This window comes from Aedes aegypti, chromosome 3, assembly GCF_002204515.2.
Source record: "Aedes aegypti strain LVP_AGWG chromosome 3, AaegL5.0 Primary Assembly, whole genome shotgun sequence".
Taxonomy (NCBI): domain Eukaryota; kingdom Metazoa; phylum Arthropoda; class Insecta; order Diptera; family Culicidae; genus Aedes; species Aedes aegypti.
The window spans coordinates 385,902,475-385,909,041 of NC_035109.1; the positions used below are offsets into that span (position 1 = coordinate 385,902,475).

Consider the following 6,567-nt stretch of genomic DNA (forward strand, 5'->3'; position numbering starts at 1 on the left):
CGGTGCAAACGGTTTAACTGCAATGCTTTTTAACTGCAAGTCCGGTAACTGCAACAATTCTCCAGTTATCGCACCACCAAACGTCAAAATGGTGCGCCATGTTAGCCCCTGTTAGCCCAAATGAACAGTCGCATGAATTTCACGTTCATTTTACGTCAGTTGATGGGTTGTTGACGTTTGTCAGTCGTTGCAGTTATCGAATTTCGTTCGCTAAGTGAAACGTAAACATGTTGCAGTTACCGAACGTCTACTGTATATACCTTTACAATGTTTGTCAACATAAATTTGGAACATGGAATTTGAAAAACTTTGAACATAGATATTAATTTTTTTTTGAACTGGTGAGCGATATCTCAAAGCTATCTTAATGTTTTCACTCCCAAAAAGTTGCATTCAACTTCTGTGGCGAGCAGCTTAATTGTCTTCTTTGTTCGATTTTCGTATTCAACTTTCGTCTGATGCTTTCGATCAATGTAATACAATTATAACATAAGTTGAGAAGGTTTGCCAGGCCTTACTTTTAATCGGCCCACGGCGCCCCTGAAAAGATTTAAGGCGCCCCAGGGCGCCGCGGCGCACAGTTTGGGAAGCACTGAGCTAGAGGTTTTGTCTGTCATTTTTTGCAGACTAAACTACTGTGTGACGGTCTGATTAAGGACATGGTTTGTGAAATCTAAAAATGGCTATCACAATGGCCGCCTCTCATTCTGCTCTAATTCCCATGATCATAAATCTGATCATCCAGCAGGTCTATGAAGCTGAAAATATAACTCGTTGCTCGCTCACTCGCAGTAAACATTGTGGTACATTTTCAGATTGAGGCAGATTTTCAGATTTGTGCTCGAGAAAACGCAAGGCAAAATGCATAGTTTTGAAAGTAAACGCACTGCACCTTCACCTTAAACTATTTGTGAGTACAACATTTATTTAAAACATATTTTGGGGTTTTGAGTTTAATTAATTTATTCTATTCTTTTCACTTGAAAAAAGATTATTTTAAGAAAAAAAAATGATCTTCCAGTTTAATTATCTATGCCTTTTAGCAAATCACGTGTGCTCTTCGGGAGCTCAATAATGGACGCCGGGATTTTTAACAGGTATGACTGAACAAAGAGCCACAGCGGTTTGCAGTCCGGAGTATATCGCAAATTTAGCACATAAGTGATATGCATACAAATGCATACAGCATGCACAATATTATCTGCGATATACTCCGCGCCGCCAAAAATAACCATCGTTGCTCGTGCCCACTGCGACAATTTGAGGTTGTAGCGATGATTCCCCAATTTTTTCGCGGAGATGGTTCAGTTGCCGCTCGATCCTCCCTTCTATATCACCTGCGTTCTGTATAAAAAAAAAGAAAAAGTAAATACGAAATTAAATAATAAAGCATAAAACTATACTCAAAGACAACTTTGTTATGAAGTGCAGCTATAAATTATGTGGTACAATTGATATAATTGTGTTCTCATGAACACTAAGTAGAAGAGGCAGGCGAAGTTCCAGTGGGGACGTTTGAGACAGAAAGAAGAAGAAGAAGAAGAATGTGTAACATCCAGAGTATGCAGGTGGTCGATAATCATGATTTTCTGAGCTGATATTAACTACATTTATTAGGGCTTCTGTCACTATGAATACAAGGTATAATTTTATTTGAAGCAAGTAAAATTATATTCTTCTTCTTCTTACTGGCTCGACGTTCCTTACTGGAACTTGGCCTGCCTCTTCAACTTGTGTAGAGAGTACTTTTAAAGTAGTAGAGCACTTTAACAGTTATCAATTGATCGGCTTTATTTGCCTGCCTTTGCATGATTTGTACATTGTGTGGCAAGCACAATAATACTCTATGCCCAGGGAGTCGAGAAAATTTCTCGACCGGACCGGGAATCGAACCCGCCGTCTCCGGATTGGCGATCCAAAGCCTTAACCACTAGGCTAACTGGAGACCCAAGTAAAATTATATTACACTTAATCATTATCTTTATACAACAAACGGACTAATTCTCTTTGAGTGGTCCTCAGCTTGTCCAAAGGTAAATATAGAAACATTTAGAATCAATCAAGTGATTCATTTAGAAGAATACCTGCAAAGAAAAAGAAAAATAATATTTTTTTCACTTTTACACATTATTTTTCCCCTTTCCAGAGGGAGGAGGGACTCCAAACTACCTTTAAAACCTTCCCCGTCCCCAAAAACCCCTGTATGCAAATTTTCACGCCGATCGGTCCAGTAGTTTCCGAGTCTATAGCGGTCAGACAGACAGACAGACAGACAGACAGAGACAGAAATTCATTTTTGTATATATAGATATTGTTCAAACAATACAACTGTTTTTCTCTGGAAGTACAACTTTCATTCCGTGTAAACTTCTACTCGCCAAAGAACAACAAGGATATTAGACTCAGAATACTTATTTTTATAATGAAGCAAAAGAAACCATACTTACTCAATGTTTCTCATTACATATTAGCTTTGAATGGAAATTGCCTTTCGACCATCGGGTAGGTTATGAAGATGGGACGGAGGATTACTTATATCCTCAATGCAACATTTCCCAACATCGTAATCTTCCGGGTCCACTATAAACGAATCTAGATGCTCGTCGAACAGATGGTTTCGGTATATATGGACAATGAAGGTAATGGCGCCATCGCTTTCAATAATATGTCGCACTTCGTTGAAGACGTAGCTTTGAGGTTTGGTAATCAATACGCTTCCTGCCTTGATTGTTGTTTTTCCTAACATAACATGTCGTAATACTTGAACAATGATGTTCTCGTCTCCGGAAATTAGTTCATATGGAAACGGTATACAGCCAAGCTTGATGAAAAAAACCAGTGCCTTCGATGAGCTTCAACGGTCCAAAATTGATCTTGTTGGTCATCACGTTGTATGCCATTTTGAATTGATCTTTGATTGCAATGGTCAGAGCAATGTTTTTTCTTGACGCAGTTGTTGTGGCATTTTTTTTGAAATACTTGTGCTTCATCTCAGGGATGAAGGTAGATGTAAACCTGGTAGGACCAGTCCATTGGATCGCCAGTGGGTAATGGGTCAAAAAGTGAGCTTTTGGCTTAAGATGTTTTTTAAACAACTGTTTATACTGGGTTAATGTGATGTTGATCAGATCTTTAAGTTCCTGGATTTCAGTAGATGTGAAAGATGGTTTCATTATGGTTGTTCCTATTCTGGTCACATTCACAAGAAATCGCCATTCCTCAACTGCAGGTACCAAATCTCCAATCATTAGAGTAATGTTGTCCACGAGACACTTCATCTGCGACGCCGACATCTTGAATTTACAAGACTCCAAATGCTCCTGCTTGATTTCCGGGGGAATGACTTTTCTCTGATTAACATCGAAATCGAAACGTTGCACTCTTTGATTCAGGATATGTAAGGAAAAATATCCGTTCGTAATAAAAGCGGAAATGCAGCTAGCAAGAGCATCATGAGCAAATCCCTCGTAATAGTCATGCATGCAATCAACAATTTTCAGGTCGGTGACGTGGAAGTTGGGAATAGTATTGAATATCGAATTTTTTTTTATTCCTGTTTCAGAAAACTTTCCGTTTTCAAGCGCCATGTTGTACGATTCTTCTGTACGATACAATGAAGCATTGTCGACCGTTGATGTTCTCATATTCTCTAAATTCATAGAGCATATTCTGCAAGGGTGATTTGCTACAAATGACTTACTGTAGTCCAAAATGCCATTGAGCCCTAAATTGTCACCTCGTAGGCCCCCAAACAAAAAGTATATGCTTTCTTCTTTATCTTGCACGCGAAATTGTATGGGGTTGTCTTCTAGGTGGATAATTTCATCAAGGTGTGCAGAACCTCATCGTTGGAGAGTGATTTTTCAACGTTTGAAAATACGAATTGGAGGAGGAACATATTCTCAGTTTTTTCTTGGAGGTGTCTGGGCAGGCTTGGAAAATTGAGATAAAACCCAGTGAGCGCTTGTTTTCCAGCTTTTGAGCCCAAAGGATTGTTCATAACTCATAACGCATTCTCCTAATTTTCTCACGAACTCACTTTCTTATTAACTTGCTTTCTTAAGAACTCACTTTCTCATCAACTCAATTTTTCACCAACATATTGTTTTACAAACTCACTTTCTCATCAACATATTTCCCACCAATTTACTTTCTTACTAACGTACTTTCTCCCTGAACTTTTCACAAACTCATTTTCTCACTAACTCACCCAATCACCCATATTCTCACTAAGTCCCTCACTTAATCATTTTCTCACCAACTTTCTAATTCGTTTAATAACTCACCTCTGTTCTGTGAACTGATTGGCTTAGACAGAGAACTGCATTCAACTTTTTAACGATGTTTTTTCTACTTCGGCTCCATTATGCTTCCGAACTTCTGTGCCTTTCGATAAAATACTATGTTTGAGTTATTATAAACGATGTTTTTTTCAAATATCTTGAATGGGATGCAATGTACAGTTCAGCTGTCAGCCGTATCAAGCATTCAAATTCTTCTTATTAGATTGTTTTTGTGTAATGTATTGCCTGTATCTGCAAAACAGTTCCATATGAAAAAAGTTGGCATTGAGAAAATCGTTATCAAAGTTTCAAACTACATAATTCATGCAAATGTTTGAAAAATCACTTATAATTAGCCAATATACAACATGGACCCGATTTTGTCAGCTCCATTTTGCGATAATCTTTATGCTGTCATCATTTTACAAATGAAAATTTTCCAAATCTTTTTGGTTCATCATCAAACTGCTTTCGGAAACTAAAAAATAGAGCGATAAAAAGTTGAAAAACATGTTTAAATTTTAAAGGAGAGCAAAACATGTTCTCCAAACATGAGCTGACAAAATTGGGTCAATAATGTATGTACGATAGTAAAGTTACAGTTACAATGAAGTTAGAATATTATAATAAATTATAGAAAAATAGAATGACCTCGAAAGCAGATCCTTATGATGATTCCTGGTCAGTTCAATTCCATCATGGGGCTGATATGCAGTTACTTTGGGTCTCCAGGTAGCGTAGTGGTTAAGGCTTTGGATCGCCATTTCGGAGACGACGGGTTCGATTCCCGATCCGGTCGAGGAAGAATTTTTCTCGACACCCTGGGCATAGATTATCATTGTGCTTGCCACACAATGTACAATAATTATTCGTGCAATGGCAGGCAAAGAAATCTCTTCAATTAATTACTATGAAGTGCTAAAGGAACACTGAGTTGAAGAGGCAGGCCAAATTTTAGTAGGAACGTCGAGACAGAAAGAAAGAGTCAAAAACTAACATGGGACAATTATGTGTGGAGCGGCAGATTGAATGTCAGCCTGATAAAAATATTTAAATTTGTATTATTTGTTGCTAGACAACAGAGATTGTGTTGAAAACTACAGTAGTGCTTACGTCGACTATATGATTATGGACAGGATAGTAGGAGTGGAAATGGGGCACCCAAAACAGCAATGGAAATGGAAGCTAATTACGAATTAGAAGGCGGTGGAAAGTGGTCAGCATTTGATTTCCATTGCAGATGCAAAAATAGATTCATTTTGTAATACTTACCGGTAGTTGTGGGGGAAGTCGGAACGGGAACACCTACTGGGCGGAACCAGCCAAGGCTGAAAACGAAACGTCCGGAACGGCAACAAAATCGGGAGCTTATTACGGAAGAGAAGACGGTGAAAAATGGTCAATATTTGATTTCGATTAGAGGAGCAAAAATACATTAATTTTGTATCACTTACCGGTAGTTGGTAGGGCGGAGCTGGTCATTCAATGCGGAGCCGGAACGGATGCACCTATTGGACGGCAACAGCCGCGGCGGGAATGGCGACAGTGGCACTGGGACAATAAAACGGCTAAAAAGAGAAGACGGTGGAAAATGGTCAAAATGGATTTCGATTACAGGCGCAAAAATGGATTAATTTTGTATCACTTACCGGTAGTTAGTAGAGCGGAGCCGGAAGAATTTTCCCTCAATGCGGAGCCGGAACGGGTACACAGGAGCCGGAACGGGCAACAGCCACGGCAGGAAAGGAACAGAATGAAACGGCTAAACAGAGAAGACGGTGGAAAATTGTCAACATTTGTATTGAATTGCATGCGTTTTTTTCACTTACCGGTAGTTCTGCAGAGCCGGAATAGCTCGATATCAACGGAGCAGGAACGGAATAGTAGAGCAGGAACGACAGTAGAGCAACAGCGGCGCAGGAAACCGGCAATAAAAGTGAACTTTTTTTTTAAAAAAGGGCAACTTTTCCGTGAATGCGCAGCCAACTATGCTTTGCACAAGCTTTGCTACACACGTTTTGACAGGTGCACCGTGTGCGTAAAGCTTTTCATGGTCATGATTTGGAGCTCATGAAAATGGTTGCTCTGAATCATGATAGTGGTAGCTCAGCTTCAAAAATCATGAGTCTGAATCATGATTTCGTCCCGAAAGCAATTTATAATTTTCATGATTCGTAAATCATGATAATGGGATCAGATTTTTTCCCGTGTAAGCGCCACCTCAAAGAGGACTGTCCGCCAAGTTTAGGTTGCCCGGCAGAAACCCAACCTCAGGGCGGGTTTT

The 6,567-nt window shown here is 39.3% G+C and overlaps 1 long non-coding RNA gene across 1 annotated transcript; it reads right to left on the minus strand.

The window, feature by feature from the left end:
* Positions 1 to 1,067: 1,067 nt before the first annotated feature.
* LOC110679306 lies at positions 1,068 to 6,250 on the minus strand. Its single transcript, XR_002502377.1, has 5 exons — positions 6,113 to 6,250; positions 5,933 to 6,045; positions 5,738 to 5,851; positions 5,556 to 5,650; positions 1,068 to 1,344 (listed from the first exon to the last, which is right to left on the minus strand). It is a non-coding gene; the product is annotated as an uncharacterized LOC110679306 (long non-coding RNA).
* Between the last annotated feature and the right edge of the window lie 317 nt (positions 6,251 to 6,567).